At 31.5% G+C, this 17016-nt stretch overlaps 1 protein-coding gene across 2 annotated transcripts in view; it reads right to left on the bottom strand.

Moving 5' to 3' along the window:
* The window catches only part of LOC106713941 (G-protein coupled receptor moody), a 30293-nt gene that overhangs the window by 12629 nt on the left and 648 nt on the right, over positions 1–17016 (bottom strand). The gene's annotated exons all lie outside the window — the stretch shown is intronic.

The following is a 17016-nucleotide window of genomic DNA, read 5'->3' as shown; positions in this document are numbered from 1 at the left end:
TATTGAATTTTATTCGATATATAATTTTAATTAAATTTTCTTTACAGCCAGCATTGTATGATCTTTCATGATATTTGATGGGTAAATTGTCTATTTCTTAATAACTTTTCTATCTTGCATTGATGAAACTCCTAAGTTCTTTTTAAAGGTAACTATGTCTAGGTAAGTATTAGGCCCTGACTTTCAGCTTGAGTTCTTCAGACCTTAACCTACTACCATCGAGCGGTTACATTTGTGGTTATCCGCAAAATAAATATCGTTTATTGCAAAGAATCATTTCTATGATAACGAGTAGCAATTTTCTAACGTCAGATTTGTTTTCAATTAGACATCTAAATATATGAACTAACAATGAATAATTTTACCCAGTTATATCTCATGCGGGATTTTGAAAGTAATGTGTACGTTTCTTAATTAATTTATTATATAGGCATTGGCATCGTAAATTATTTATCCTCTGAAAAACGTCATTTTGTAAGGAAAATTTATTTTCGGATGCAAAGTTCGAATAATATTTAACTTATTACTTGTATAAGAATACGTTCCTATCACTGTCTTTTTCGAAGGTAAGAGGGACGTTAATATGTTTTTCTACATGTGTTGTGATAGTGGAAACACAAGGTGACACAGCCGGCGCCGTTCACTGCACGTTTTATCAATGTACTCGTATATAACTTTGAAGTTAATAAGTTCATTTAACCTTTAAACAATTTTAATTTAATTAGACGTCATACTAAACCCGCTTTCGGAATATTAATAAACTGTTTTGCGAAGACAAAAGATGATTGAAAGGTTTAACAAAATAATTATTAAATTACTTGGGAAAAAAGCGACATATTTTTCTTTTCTTTTTCCATTTAATATTTTTCATAATTTATGAGTTATTCATGTCTTAGTTTATGATAAAGAACCTTATCTCTCAAGAACCTTAACTCAAGAGAGAAACGCTCACAGTGTGATTAGTTATTAAACATCTCCCTCGATGATTTCAAACTGAACCATATCAAACTGGTAAATTATCAATGGTAAAACTCTTTAAAATAACATAATCTCGAGATTTCTCCGAACATATGCAATCACGATCAAACGATAAGAAACTTATTTGTCAGTCATCTTATTTCCTAATAGCACGTGGGACTTTTATTTCCCGATACTCTGATGTTAGAAATTCTTTGAGACTGTATGTTGACTTTAAATTAAGTATTTACTAAAGAAATAAGATGCAATATATTTATCTAAAATCTTTAATACAATTTTTCAAATTTTAATGCATGTAATAAAAATCTAACCCTCAATAATTTTATTATCTTACTTTAATATTATAAATGTTTAGATGGATGGATGTTCGTTAGAAGGTATCTTCGGCAGCACAGATCTCGCTGAATTTGGCATAGATGTAGAGCATAGTCTGGAAGATTTTTTTTAATTCCGCGCGGACAATTTATGGCAAAAGCTAGTAACATTATAAATGCGAGTATTATGATGGATGTTTGTTACTAGATATAAACAAAACGGCTAATATGGTACAGACGACTACGTCTACTCTGTACTAACACAGTCTGGAAGAGGATATGGATAACTCTGCAACAATTCAACAAATCTTATTGAAATTTGGCACAGATATAGAACATAATCTCGAATAACACATGAGAAATTTTTTAATTCTGCGCAAACGAAGTGGCACGAAAAAGCTAGTGATATACAAATAAAATAATAGTTTGGCCCAATTATATCTCTATTAAGTTGTGATATAAGAATGTTTGTTAAATAAAACTAAATAACACTTATTATAATGAAAATGATGAAATATGTTACCGTCTATTTAATTGATGACGTCTTTCAAAATCGTTCGAGGAAATGTAATCGATGACAGAAATTTATCTTAAAAAAAATATGAGTCACCGAAACTGACTAATGCGGTGGCTGGTGCCGACATTTTTCCTCAGAGAGGCAAAAATTGACAGGTAGTTATAGCTTAAAGGCGAGTTTCCACGGTATAATGAGAAGGGTTGACGACTATGGACAACGAAGTGAGTATGCACTGTAGAAATGCATTAATTAATACATTTTTATCTCTGTTTTTCTCAAAAAGAATAACAGGGATGATATTATCTTTTTATATTAGTTTTATATAAAGAAAACCTACAACGACTCAAAGTTTACAGTTACTGACACGCAATTTTGACCTACAGACACGAAGTTGTCCGCTTTGTAACAGACGATAATGTTTCCGCGTTGAGTCATGGACAATTCACAACTATGCACCGTGCAAACCTACCTTAACGTAGTAATATTTCTTGGATTCGTATTCGAGCAAGTTCGTTTTTCGTCCTTAATTTATCGTCTTATTATCTTCAACTGACCAAATGAGGACTGAATCATGAATTGATTTGTTAAAATGTGTTGAATGAGACAGATTGAATGATTTATCTTCTCCGAAATGACTATTGAAATTGAACCAGCTGTTATATGGATTGATTTGATCGTAAAATTATCACGAGGACTTTAGTACTGACGTGGTCGTTATATTCAATTGTTTAGGTTATGAGATTTTTGTGTGATAAGCAAACCGAAAATTCATTTATCTTGTGTCCTGGTTGTACAAAATTAGGTAAACCGCTTGAATGTTGACCTTTTTTTAAATAGTAAGGTTTCTAGTAAAAATGTGCATTGCACTTCAATAATACAACAGACTATTTCAATGCCTTCCAAGCGAAGAATCTTTCAATTTTGCAATATGTAACTATACGAGAACGCGCTATGAATCTTGAGCAATACAGATGACAAATTTAATTAATATTCTAATATGTAGTCATTCATGGTCGACTAAAGTCAATGATTTGTAAGATTGCTTTGTCTCTATGAAAAGATATGCATTTGAAATTACTCTTCCATACATGCGTTCGAAAAGGCGACATAAATTAACGTTCAAAACCTTTCTATTCATGTACATGAATGGACGGAAAGTTATGATGACTAAAATCCATTGTTGTTGGACGTGTACTTTTAAATTCCTTAGAATTGAATGTTTTATTTAACCACTTAATATTATAAATATTTAGTTTGATAAATGAAAATGTTGTGACTAAAATTGAATTTTGTATGCTTCGGTTCGGATATATTGAAAGATAATACAAAAGTTGTGACAAAATGGCATTGAATCAAATTTCATAATCTATCTATATATCTATATATATAAAAGAAAGTTGTGTTAGTTACACCATTTATAACTCAAGAACGGCTGAATCGATTTGACTGAAAATTGGTGGGCAGGTAGCTTAGAACCAGGAAACGGACATAGGATAAATTTTACCCCGTTTTCTATTTTTTTTTATTCCGCGCGGACGGAGTCGCGGGAAAAAGCTAGTCTTATATATATAAAAGAAAGTCGTGTTAGTTACACTATTTGTAACTCATGATCGGTCAAACTGATTTAGCTGAAAATTGATGGGGAGCTAGCTTAGAACTAGGAGACGGACATAGGAACTTTTTTATCATATGTGCTTTTTTTTTTTTATTCCGCGCAGACGGAGTCGCGGGTGCATAGCTAGTGGCATATAAACTAGGATTGGGAATTGTGTAGGATATCACGTAAACGTGTAAATTCACTATTGCCATCTCTGTCATTCTCATTCGAAAAAATCGAGATAACAATATTTTTCATAGTACTTACTTTCTTTGTTTCTATATCGTTTGTATTATTTTGTTTGGAATAAATGATCACTAATACAAGTCCCTGTACGTATCATGTTTTCTATTTTGTTTTCTGTTTATTATTCATAGAATAACTTTCCCGATAGATCCGAACTTATGCCTCTTGGCATAGATTTCGAGATTTGTATACAAATTAAGTATTACTCGATACGCCAGTTACGCTTATTTCGATTTCTCTGCAATTGAATTGAACAAAATGTAACCCTGAATTTCAACAAAAAAAAAACCTCCAAGTAGAACTTTTAGATCCTGTTTTTTTTTTCAAAATACGATGAATTATGAAAACATTTTGTCGTTTTATGCTTGTGTTTCGGAAGTTCAAACTGATGAGGTCAAATGGTCAGTGATGTGGTCAGGAATGTGGTCAGAAAATATATTTTGAGGTTATGAATAATTCAACTTAACCAGATACAAAGTGAGTTAAGACAGTAACTGTGTATTTTTTTCATGTTAATGTAAGTTATTTGTAGCGGTATTAATGACAAATACTTTGAAACGGTACATAATATAGACAAATTGTCATATTACGTGTAATGATGACTCATAGATACCTGAGATTCGCACGGAGAATGCGGACTGAGTCAGCATTTGTAGACTGAATCGACAGATGTAAAGATTTCAAAACGATGTCATATGATTTAAATATGAAATGACGGTCAGAGCATAGTTACTAACAAATTTAATCAAATACCTTTCTCGTTGTTAGAGTAACAAACTTTCTAGATTTATTAACGTTACTTAAAAAAAAAAAAAACTTAAAATCCTTCCTCTTAACACGTTCCATGTCAATAATTTTTTTATTATGACAGTAGCAGTGATCGTGTTAATATAGATTAATAAAATATCATAACATAACATTGTGAAAACAAACAACTTTAGAAAATTTACTATAATGGGATTTACATAAAAATGTTTGAACATCTTAAATCTTTATCCAAATGTTCAATATTTATGTTATAGGCCAAACGTGCCATTTGGCACTTGCCACTTGTGTCAACAAGCACGTATTTCATGAACACTAACGTTTTCTTCCGTCCTGGTTTAGTGAAACACATTCATTTATTCTTCAGGTTTCGACATTCTTTCTTAAAAAAACAGGGTTAACATTTTTCAAAGCTTGACTCAAATAGCGACAGAATAAGGTCTAAGAGCTTTAGCTTTTATACACATATTTCTTTCATTTCATTAAGTATCAAAAATAATATAAATTCAGACACTAAGCAGAACACTTATTATTATTATTACCTACTTTGTCAGTTAATGATTATTCCTATACAAAATCTTGCAGTATAGTTTCACTGTCATAAAGCTACAATCGACTTTAAACACGAGTGCACATTGGAACAGTTGTCAAATTATCCAATACCCTATCGATCTACAGTGAAGTGAACGAAGCGTGAATAACTATCATGTCAATTATCTCGCAACTCTTCGATCCTAAACTCTACTTTGTAAGAAATAAGTTTTAAATTAACTTAACTAAAGATACACAAAAATATTCTCATGCTTCGGTAGCTTGATAATTATAAACGGCCAGTATCATTCGTTTCAAAACTAACTAAATAGGGAAAGCAAATAAGAAGCAATGCAGTTTAGAATCCCGATCTAGTGTCCCATATTGCTTAGAACTTTTTTTAAATAACTCGCATTGCCTCTTGATGTATACTAAGGGCCATTCTTAATGAAGACTTAGTATGAAACTCTGAGTACGACAGTAATGTTTTATTTTATTAATAACACGAAGACTAAATCGAGGAAGCGAGAAGGTCGTCATTACGTGTTTAATTTCCTGCTACAATAAATAAGGTCTTCTAATTTACCTGATATCCTTCTTATGCCTATTTAGCTCTTGCTAACATTTGTAAATAAAAACTAACGAAGTGTAGAGATCAGATTATTTTGTTTTATTGCCCAACTACTAATTTGATTGAATTACTACGAATTGAAAACCTTTATTGAAATAAAAATGAGCCTGACTGGGGAATTAAAAAAAATATTTGGACTACACGGCACTTTCTCAAATACCTACTTCTTTATGGCATCCCCAATCAATAAGAACTTATGTCATAGTTCCCAAATATTAAAGTAAATGACTTACACGTGTTATAATTTGACGAAAATTCTTCTACAGACATTTTAACTAGGTAATACTGCATCATCATAATGTTATACATTATAAAACTTGTTCACAATTGAACTTAACTGCGATGAAAATAAGATTGAATATCTTTCAACTATTTTAATGTGTTACAAGTAAATTGAGGTCACATTTATATCTAATGCGCATCAATAGAGGTGAAAATTGCTGTATTAAGTTTTTAGATCAGTCAAGAATAATGTTAAACATCTTGAAGCGACACGTGACAAATGATGTAGAAATTTTCTTTAACGTAATTAAAGTTTCGGTTCGTTAAATCTTTTACACAACAGAGATGTATTGTTAGATGATATTTTCAGAGACCAATCATTGGCAAGTAGTCATCTTAATTTAAGGGCGACATCGCACAGACTAATTAATAACTAGAGATTTTCTCTCTCGCCGCAGAGAATATCAGATTACATGTAAACAATGTTTTCGTTAAATTATTAAAGGTTTTCTGTCATAACATTTAATTAAAGATGAAGCGTATTTTCTAATTAATAAGTGTTGTGCGTTATAGCATTAATTATGATTTATTTTTATTATTATTATATTACTACTAGCTTTTACCCGCGACTCCGTCCGCGCGGAATAAAAATGATAACGGGGTAAAAATTATCCTATGTCCGTTTCCTGGTTCTAAGCTACCTGCCCACCAATTTTCAGTCAAATCGATTCAGCCGTTCTTGAGTTATAAATAGTGTAACTAACACGACTTTCTTTTATATATATAGATATAGATATTGTTCATGTTGACAACTGACTGTTGAAAAATGGCTACATTCCGTTGAAATTTGATGTTCTAAACATGTTAAGAAACCACTCAAACCCAATTCCAATGGAAAGGAAACAACAATATAAACACAAACATGACCATCCTTAAACGAATGTAAAAGCAGTATCCGTGTTTTAGAACCGTTTTTCACATGCGTTCACAAGTGGTGACTAATCGTCGATTACGCTAACATCACCACAATGCCTTGTAAAAGCAATGAGCAAATAGCGCTACATTTAACATTGCTCCTACATAGAACTCATTGCTTACAAATCAAGTTATCTTCAATTTACCACCTTATCATTATTTGAGTCCATATTGAGTATACGGTAAAAAGAAATCGAGAAGTGGAAGTGGAAATTGGCAACTTGTGACGTCAGATAAAAACGTCACTGTTTTAATATGGGTTTTATAGTTTTATCACTTAGCGTCTTCAAGGTTATCGAGTGTACTGCTTTTTAAATTGTTACAAAGTAACCTACTATTACTACGACCTTTAACTTTTTATCAAGTATTTTATGTGGAAATTAATTTAAAATTTATCTATTGTACTTTTAAGGTCACCTTCAAATTAAATCAAAGTTATAATCTGCTGTATTAAATCTATATATCTATATATATAAAAGAAAGTCGTGTTAGTTACACTATTTATAACTCAAGAATGGCTGAATCGATTTGACTGAAAATTGGTGGGCAGGTAGCTTAGAACCAGGAAACGGACATAGGATAATTTTTACCCCGTTTTCTATTTCTTATTCCGCGCGGACGGAGTCGCGGGTAAAAGCTAGTATATATATAAAAGAAAGTCGTGTTAGTTACACTATTTATAACTCAAGAATGACTGAATCGATTTGACTGAAAATTGGTGGGCAGGTAGCTTAGAACCAGGAAACGGACATAGGATAATTTTTACCCCGTTTTCTATTTTTTATTCCGCGCGGACGGAGTCGCGGGTAAAAGCTAGTTACTTATAAAATAGTAATACCATACTAATAGTTACAACTATGTTCTATGGCTGCTGTGGGAGCAATAACCTTCCCCCCTGACCGTAGGTCAACTGGTAATTTTTAATCAATCACAATAAATTTAATCGATGTTCAGTACAGTCAATAATAATAAAAAAAAAACTACTGACAATCGGTTTTGATATGAACACTTTGGTGTTTTATGTAGTAGAACTGTCTTATATTTTAATACTAGCTTTTACCCGCGACTCCGTTCGCGCGGAATAAAAAATAGAAAACGGGGTAAAAATTATCCTATGTCCTTTTCCTGATTCTAAGCTACCTGCCCACGAATTTTCAGTGAAATCGATTCAGCCGTTCTTGAGTTATAAATAGTGTAACTAACACGACTTTCTTTCCGTTCTTGAGTTATAAATAGTGTAACTAACACGACTTTCTTTTATATATGTAGATATAGTTTAAGAATGCTACAGATGGTTATATTGTAACGTAACAATGTATGAATCACAGCGGTGTTTACCGCCTACGTAAATATTCCAGTCACGATTGCGAACGGCAATAAAAGAAATGATTTCGAATAGAAATCCCTGACGGAATCCGTTTTGATAAATCACCCATTGATCCGTAGGTTTAATGAAAAATACTACAGGCGAAACAAAAATGCTACAAATTAATTGGACGGAAAGCAATTAATGAATTTGAATTGGTCGCTTCTATGTCATTGTTAAAATGTAAATACTGCTACTTTTTAAAATATCTTGGAATTGAGCTGACAAAATGCAAACAATTTACGTATATCGATCGATTAAATACTTCCGATATTTTTATACATTTACTATTTTACGGTGAAATATAGAAAGTTTATAAATACGAGTAAGGATAATAAATGGTTTATTATTTATCATATAATTTCCAAGATATATAATTACTTGACTTTGTTGATGAGAAACGTTATCTGAACCGATCTACAACGGACGGTTCAATATAATATTTCTAGATTGAAATTGATTTGCTTTGCAGTACATTGACCTATGTTTGTTATTATTTAATCGGATACAATTGAACGCTAATATTATAATCAGTACTTCTAAGATTATAATATGCCTAAGGAAAACCAGGTTCTTGTTTACCGCTTTTAATTGCTAAAGTCTAAGTTCAAAAACACATTAAAATACGACAAATATTACAGTAAAAATAAATTGATAATTAAAAAACTTTTAAAGAAAATATGATCATACCGATATTTAGCGTAAAAAAGATTTATTTCTTTCTTTTTTTTCTTTCTTATAAAGCCAAATCATTGATTATTCCTTTTCTGACAAGAAACTTAAATATCTTATTCATTACGAGCGAGTGGGTGTTCGCAACAAGGTAAAAAAAACTGTAAGCAAAATAAGTAAAAGAATCGTAGACCAAACAATGAAACGGATATTGCAAGATCAAAAAGTTTGCTCGCCAGATGCCATCAGAAGGAAGCTCACGTAATAAAATTTTGCTATTGTTTCGATAGCCGGATGTACAATACGGGACAAGCAGACTTTTTAAATATAGTGCGACCAATGAACTGCTTAGTTCCGTCTTAAATAGCATTAACCCGAAGATAGTACCTTTTTAATGAAAGCAATTTAATTTATTTTAGGTTTGGAAATCATCGAATCTATGTCTAGTATTGATTCGCTTCTTTCGTCTAGTTATGATTCGATTCAATGATGATTCGATCACTTAAATATTTAATTGATTAAAATTATTGAATTGAAATTATGAAGTTAGTAAGAAAATATAGTCAGTACTTATACATCCATTGATTCTTATTTAGTCTATTATTTTTCCTTGACATTTATTGCTCTGATCTTACTTACACAGATCTTACTGCTTATTACATTCACAGGCGTTCGATGGTTATCATTTAATTATTATAATTACGTCTATGTTCTGTAAACATAACTATACTAACGTTAGATTGTGCTCAGCCGAATAATAGTAGGAATTAACATCATTTTAATGATACGACAAACCGACAATTAAACACAATTGAGACAATTTGAGTGACCACTTAGATGCGGGCTACGTGACAATGTATTTTAAAGTGACATAGTTCTTGACTTAAAAAAGTGCTATGACAGATTATTGAATAAATTAAATAATACCAATTTAATTATAACCTAGAAAAGTTCAAGTTTCAGCTTTTTAAATTGCATAAAAAGCTTTTGCATTTGATTGAAAAAGTTTACAATTAAAAACATGTGCTAACCAAAGTAAAGGATTATGCGTTATTCGTATAAAACAGTAAACAGGTCAAAGTATGATTTTATTATTACGACCTGTTTGTAAACAATTTAGTAATGTAAAAAAATATATTTACTAATTAATAAAACATTCAACATTTTGTAAGATAAATAAAATATTACTAGATAAACTTTACATTTTTATAGTTCAACCTACATGACATTTTGGAACTGATAAACCTGGTGAAAAATCGTGTTTATAGGTCAAATAGCTTATAAAGAATTATCGTCATTAACTTCATCATCATCACGAACCTGTGTAAGTCCACTACCAGTTATGGGCCTACCCCAATGTCTTCCACAATATGCGATCTAGTGCTTTCAACTTTATAATGACAATACATAACTTGGGTAAGTTATGGAGGTTATAATTAGACTTATAACTGTGGTTAAAATTAACCATTTCTATATTTGTGATATCGGAGCTCGCACACCGCACACGTCGCGTGAGGCGTGACGTAGGGCACAAGGGACGCGTACAATTTACATGAAAGCAATTTAAAGTAGTAGCGCCAAGTTATGATAACTCGCCTGTTATATGGCACTTAGGTTATATAGGTTTACAATGTATAAAATAAATTAAATATGTCTAGAAGTACACATGCTTATAAAGACCCTTGAAGTAATTGTTCGTATGTACAAATCTCTCTCAGGGAAAGATTTAAATGTATCGGCATAATTTTTCCGTTTTTGTTTAGAGATTATGTCTTAAAAAAAATTAATCTTCATGTCGTAAAAATGTGTATGATATAATGTCATCCAATATTTATGAAATTAACAACAAGAAATTTGCAAGAATCCCTCCAATTACCGTAGTAAAACAATATTTCTTTGTTTTTCAATACTCGGAACAGTTCTTCTTAGAATACATAAAACAAATGGTTATTGCCAACTTCCGGTGTCATCGTCTGGCCCATTTTCTGGCAATTTCCATAATTATTCCATCGGGAGTGAATTGCAAAGACCTCTTTGTGCACAACCGCACCAATTATGCTACGAAGTGTTCTGTCACCAACATACAAGCTTCACATCTCAAGACCTGTCTTTTGCTTTGAGAATCGTTGATTGGAATACAAATTTGGTGTTCACTTCAATCTATTTAAGATGATAAAATGTTATTTCACAAACAAAAAACTATTCGAAATAGATAAAAACTGGAAATAATGATAAGGGTTCAAACGAACAAGTGTATATAAAATTACACACTATATGAGAAAAATTTGCAAAACAATAAAGTACATGACTTAAAAGTGTAATATTATCGAAAAACCTGTATTTCATTACAAATAAAACGACATTTATATGACCCATAAACGATAACAAATGCTACATGGGATTTTACATCTACTATAAAATTTAACGCATCTTTTCATTTAATAGGCAAAGTAAAGTTTACTAAAATTATCTTCTAATAACGTTAAACATCGAAACAGGACATTTCTCTGTTGGTAATATTACCATAGATATTAAACAACATGATTATAATAGTTTTAACTAGAAAAATAATATCAACTATGAAAATTTTATGTTTTTTAAATTTGGAATTCTATATCGTCCCTTAGCTTACAACACCGCTGAAGTCGAAAATTGGCGGTTTTCACATTTGAATGTTATTAGATGGAGCTGCTGATGATTAGTTATGATAATTGAAAGGTAAAGAAATATAGTACAAAAGTTAGAATAGAGTAAATCGACAAAAACTAAAGAAATAATTCTTTCTTAACCGCTAATTAGGTAATTAAGAAATTACTAAAAAAAAACACCCATTTTCTTAAAATAGACAGTTTTTTTCGTCTCCTGTAAAGTTGATAAAAATGATACATACGGTGTTGTTAGCTAAGAAGACACGATGTACCGTTTTAAAAATGTTTTCATTAAAATTAAACTTGTTTTTACGTAGGATTATACCGGATAACAAATTGTCTTTATTACTTTTACAACTACTAGCACAATTTATATTTTATTCAATTAATAAAATAAACTGTTGCTCCTAGTACCATAAATTTTAATATATATTCACGTCAGATAACCCTAGAATTGTACATCTTGAAATAAGTGACTGAGTTATTGTTTTGTTGCAATTAATTGTAATTAGTCACACTTTATCTGAGTAATGTCACCGTCTGCGATGAGGTATGGCTTTACAATTGGTTACAATGAAATAATTTAACATCAATGTAGTCAACGGTGGTCTGGAGACGACGAGCATTCAGCATTCTTTAACCATATCTAAAACACATGTTGTCTCTGTTTTGCTAATGAAAATGAAAAGGATGATAATATTATTAGGAAAATCACCCAATCCGGTAATAATAACGAAGTAACAGCCCAAGCCGAGGCTCCTGTGGGAGCCCTCGAGCCTAGTTACTCTTAAACGAGGTTTAGGCTAAGCGCCATCTGCGCCTGGCCACCTCAAGCCCGGTGAAACTGTAGATACCTCCTCAAGGCAAACAGTGACTACTCAGTCACAAAAAAAAAATAGGAAAATCCACAGTAAAACTTATTTGTTAGTCAACTAAAATGTATCAAAGTCATAAAATAAAACGCTCATTACTAAAAATTAGTTAAGATATTAAAATTCTGTATGAATAGTGTCAACTGTTATTGGTAGCTTATCATTTTTTCGCGTATAACCTAATTATTACAATCGTTATCATTTACGTTGAAGTTGTAGGAAGTATCAAGACATTTATTATGACTGCGATAGCAATAGCAAAAAAAACTTTTTTGATAAGAACAAATTAGTTAAACGTCGTACAAATGTTCTTTCATTGACAATAATAAATACTGTTTTTTTTTAATAAATTGGCGATGATCTTCCGTTATTTTAAAGATTTGAAACGAAATATACAATGTTAAACTTTATACAAGTTTATTATAAACGAAACAGAAATAATTTGGTATTTTATTAAAATTACCACATTGCAGAAATTTCTTTGCGTCATAATTTTAAAACATTAAGGGTTTTTGTTAATTTCGATTTGCAATTCTTGGTCGTTATGTTAATTACAGAATAATTATAAATTCAAATTATGTTCCAAGAAAGGTCTAATGTGGTGTCGCTATAGAAATCTGGACTTAAAGGACTTATAGTTTCAAATTATGTACTTCAAATGTAAAATACTTACTCCTTAAAATATTTTCTGCGCTTCAAGGCATTACAGTCACACAGTAATTTAAATTTGAAGGAAAGTTTTAGCAAAATAATTCACGAAAATAAACATTTTCTAGAGAGAAGATTAAATAACTGTTTTAGGCGTTGTCATTGAAAGCTTAGCAACAACTATCCCACTGCAAAAAAAAATTGATCTCAATATATATTATACGTACATAATATTATCAATTATAAACGAATCTATCCTTTCATAAAATTGTTCTAAATTTTCAAACTACCACGTCCGAACGTACAAAAGAATCCTCTGCTCAAATAATGTTCGTTGCATAGTTGTCTTAGAACATGTGCGCAACATACTGTCACACGTTTCCTTTTCATTAGTGAGACAGATCGCGCACGTGTGGAACAAAGTATGTCACAGTACAAAAGTTTCAATTTTGTTACCAAATTAGGATAGTTTTGTTCTACAATACCTATAGCATGACGTGTTCGATTTTATTTTACAATGCAAATGGAGGTTATGGAACATTTAACTTATGATCTAAAATAAAATTAGGTTGTAAAAGTACTTCTAAATAGATACCATAAAGCAATAAATTATTATAAATAATTAAAAGATACATAATTAAATAGTTAAATTTGGTTTATTCATTTCCATTTTTTAGTACAAGATTTACGAAGGACGACTAACATGAACCCCTTTTTTATATTCCATAGGGTAGCAAATAAGCGTGCGGCCACCTGAATTCGACGAAATTGCACAGCCACCGCTGCCCATAGACTTCTGTAATTACAGATGTGTTGCCTACCTCTAATCGTCGCTCAAGGGAACGCACGGAAAGCAGATATTTCCACTTCCAATGCGTTCCCTTCTGCCCCAAATTCCACCTCCTTTTCCTATCCTTTACTTATAAGAAAAAAGTGATAAGGGAAAGGACAAAAATTAGGCCTCCGGGACGCACACTTATCAGACAAAACGCGGAATTTCTTCCACTTTACGCCTGTCTTCTGTGTGGTCCTGGTAGATATTGCACCGGTCGAGCCGACTCATTCGTGCAACAGACATTGTTGTTTCTGGCGTCTACCACAAGAATATGTGTACTTAAACAGTTCCTAAGAACTTAAATAGACTTGGAGTGTATTATAATATTCCATACCAAGCACGTACAATAAATCGTAACCTTCACTGCTATAGTCATGATAATTACTGCATAATACAAATGATAAAATGAACATAACTTATTAAATTAATGAAAAGCATGAGTCATGCCATGCGCTTCGTTAAATCGATTTCACAGCCTTCATTACGTGGTGAGGTTTTATGATAAAACAATATAGTGTCACGAGAACAGCAAAATACTCTACGTTTTTGGACCTGTGTTTTGTTTATTGAACTAGCGGTCGAAAGTAGCCTATAATATGCATCCTACCTTCCCGTTCAAAACTATGTGGACTTAGACAGACATACAACGCAAATGCATGTTCGCAAAATTTTCGATGTTACATAGACACTCTAATTTTATTAATTGGACAGATTCTTGGTAAGGGTCCTAGTTTGAAGTATTGATTTACTAAATAAGCGACCTTATAAGAGTATGCTACGACTCAAAAGAAAATGATTCTCTGCTTACCCCGTTAAGTTATAGCCACTAACGTCATTTAATATTCTTTCAGTTACCACTTCTAAAAACTAAGTTTCCCATAGAAATAAGTATTGAGAACTTAGTTTTTAGTTTACTTGTTTACGACTAAATCATAACTACGTCACCAACTTAATATTATTTAACGTAAACTGGTTTATAATAATGTCATGAATAACACATTTATATAACGTATCTTGTTTCTAAGAAACCTTTGATCCCAGGACGACTTCGCCTTTATTAACGTTATTTTCTTCGTATTATTGGTATATTCTAAAATTAATTCGACAACGGTGATTGGTCAGTTTCCTGTTGTTTTCACGGTTTGTCAACACGACGGAAATTGAACACTTCCATAGAAGTTTGACGTAAACTTATTATTTTTGAATGTGTGATAGTTTTAATTTTTATTTTCCATTAAAAAAAATCAGTTCCTAGGCTTATATTGGTACGCGTACCTACTAATGATTTTGCTATAGCAGATTTTTTTCTTCTGTAAAAAAGTTCAATTGTTAAAAGTTGACTATTTCATAATTGCATTATAACCATAAAGTAATAAAAAATTATAATAATTGGTCACTTTTGTTGATACTATCTATATTATCTAACCAAAGTATGTTATGGTCTCCAAATTAGGAGTGAAGGGATCAAACATTATGCCACGGGTACCAAAGCCTTTATCGGTAGTTAGGTAGAATGCACTTAGCTCGATGACTAATACTTATTACAATAAAATACATAATTGATGAATTAATTAGCGGGGTCAGCATATAAAATATTTGTACTAATTTTGTATTGAGTACACTTTTATGCTGACGGTACTGAAAGATATTTCTAAACTCAACATCCGAACACATTGGTGTATTCAGCTCCCCTGTTTTGGTTCAATAACGAATCACTTCCTCAGGAAGTCATTTCTCAGGAAGTGGTTAATATCTATGATATAAGGGTTGCCGCAACACTTGGTTATAAATCAATTTTAACCAAACAAGACCAGTTGTGTTTTTATTAATTTAGCTAAAAAATATCATATTATTTGTATAAGTATGATAGTGTCAAATTTTTACGCAAACAAAACATACCTCAACTAAAATGATAAGATAGTGAACGTTAACCACTAGCAATGGTAATAATTACGCTAGTTGTCATTTTAGTTAATCTTACTAGTATTATAAATGCGAATGTTTAGAAGGGATGGATGTTTGTTTTAAGGTATCTCCAGAACGGCTCAACGGATCTTGATGAAATTTGGCACAGATGTAGAACACGGTCTGGACGAACACATAGGCTACTTACAAATATTTTTAAAAGGCCGCGCGGCCAGAGTCCCGGGCGACAGCTATAATTTTGACAGGAGTCAATAGTCTTTCTTCTATCAAACACATAAATATAAACAAAATAGTTTATATGTCCTTTATGCGTTCAAATACCTTTATTAAATGAACTGACATACTTCTCCTCCGTGATCCAACTACCTTCCGTCATTGAATCATCTCTTTCTATGCCTACCTAGACATTGTACTAGACGTCACACCAATATTTGTAATCTTACTAATATTATAAATGCGAAAGTTTAGATGGGCGGACGGATGAATGTCTGTTTGAGGGTATCTCCGGAGCAGCTCAACGGATCTTGATGAAATTTGGCGCAGATGTAGATCATAGTCTGGAAGCACACATATGCTAATTACTACGTTTTGCTTTTTTAATTCTGCGCGGACGGAGTCGCGTGCGACTGCTAGTCTTTAATATTCTTCTAGGCGTGACATCTTATTTATTTCATTTAGTTACATAATCTTGACAAAAAATACTACTTTTTATATGAACGAAATCTACAATTCAAGGAATCGTTATAATTGCAACTGTACGGTGAGAAATATTTTAGTTCGTAGTCAGCACTCGTATTTCTCGTTGTAATAAAACACGTTGAATTCCAATGCTAAGAGCAAAACAATTACAATTAGTGCTACTGTAAACTGAGACCCATATGTGACTTGAAAAAATATTTTGAAGTCTTTACTAAATATTAACAATGTTTAGATAAATATTACAATTTTAAATCTGAAGTGTAGGCTGAGATATTAACTAGAGGTATTTAACTGTCGCATTAGATTAATTAAATAGTTATTAGAATTGCTTAGTTTTTTTAAATAATAAATCTACACTAAACCTCCTTAATGATGAATTAAAAACTATGAGTACAGTAATAAGTTTATTGTCACGTGTTTATTATAAGAACACATCACATTTATTGATTAGTAAAAAACTTAATCCAAATAATTTTTAAAGCTCTTAACCTTTTTTTTATTAGAAGCAATTATAGCAGTGCTTTTGGTCGATTGGGTATATTTTTTAAACCGGCGGTTGTTCATTTAAGCAAGT

The sequence above is a fragment of the Papilio machaon genome, chromosome 14, assembly GCF_912999745.1.
Source record: "Papilio machaon chromosome 14, ilPapMach1.1, whole genome shotgun sequence".
In the NCBI taxonomy this organism is placed as follows: domain Eukaryota; kingdom Metazoa; phylum Arthropoda; class Insecta; order Lepidoptera; family Papilionidae; genus Papilio; species Papilio machaon.
The sequence above is the reverse complement of the archived record's forward strand: the minus strand, read 5'-3'. Positions and strand labels throughout refer to the sequence as shown.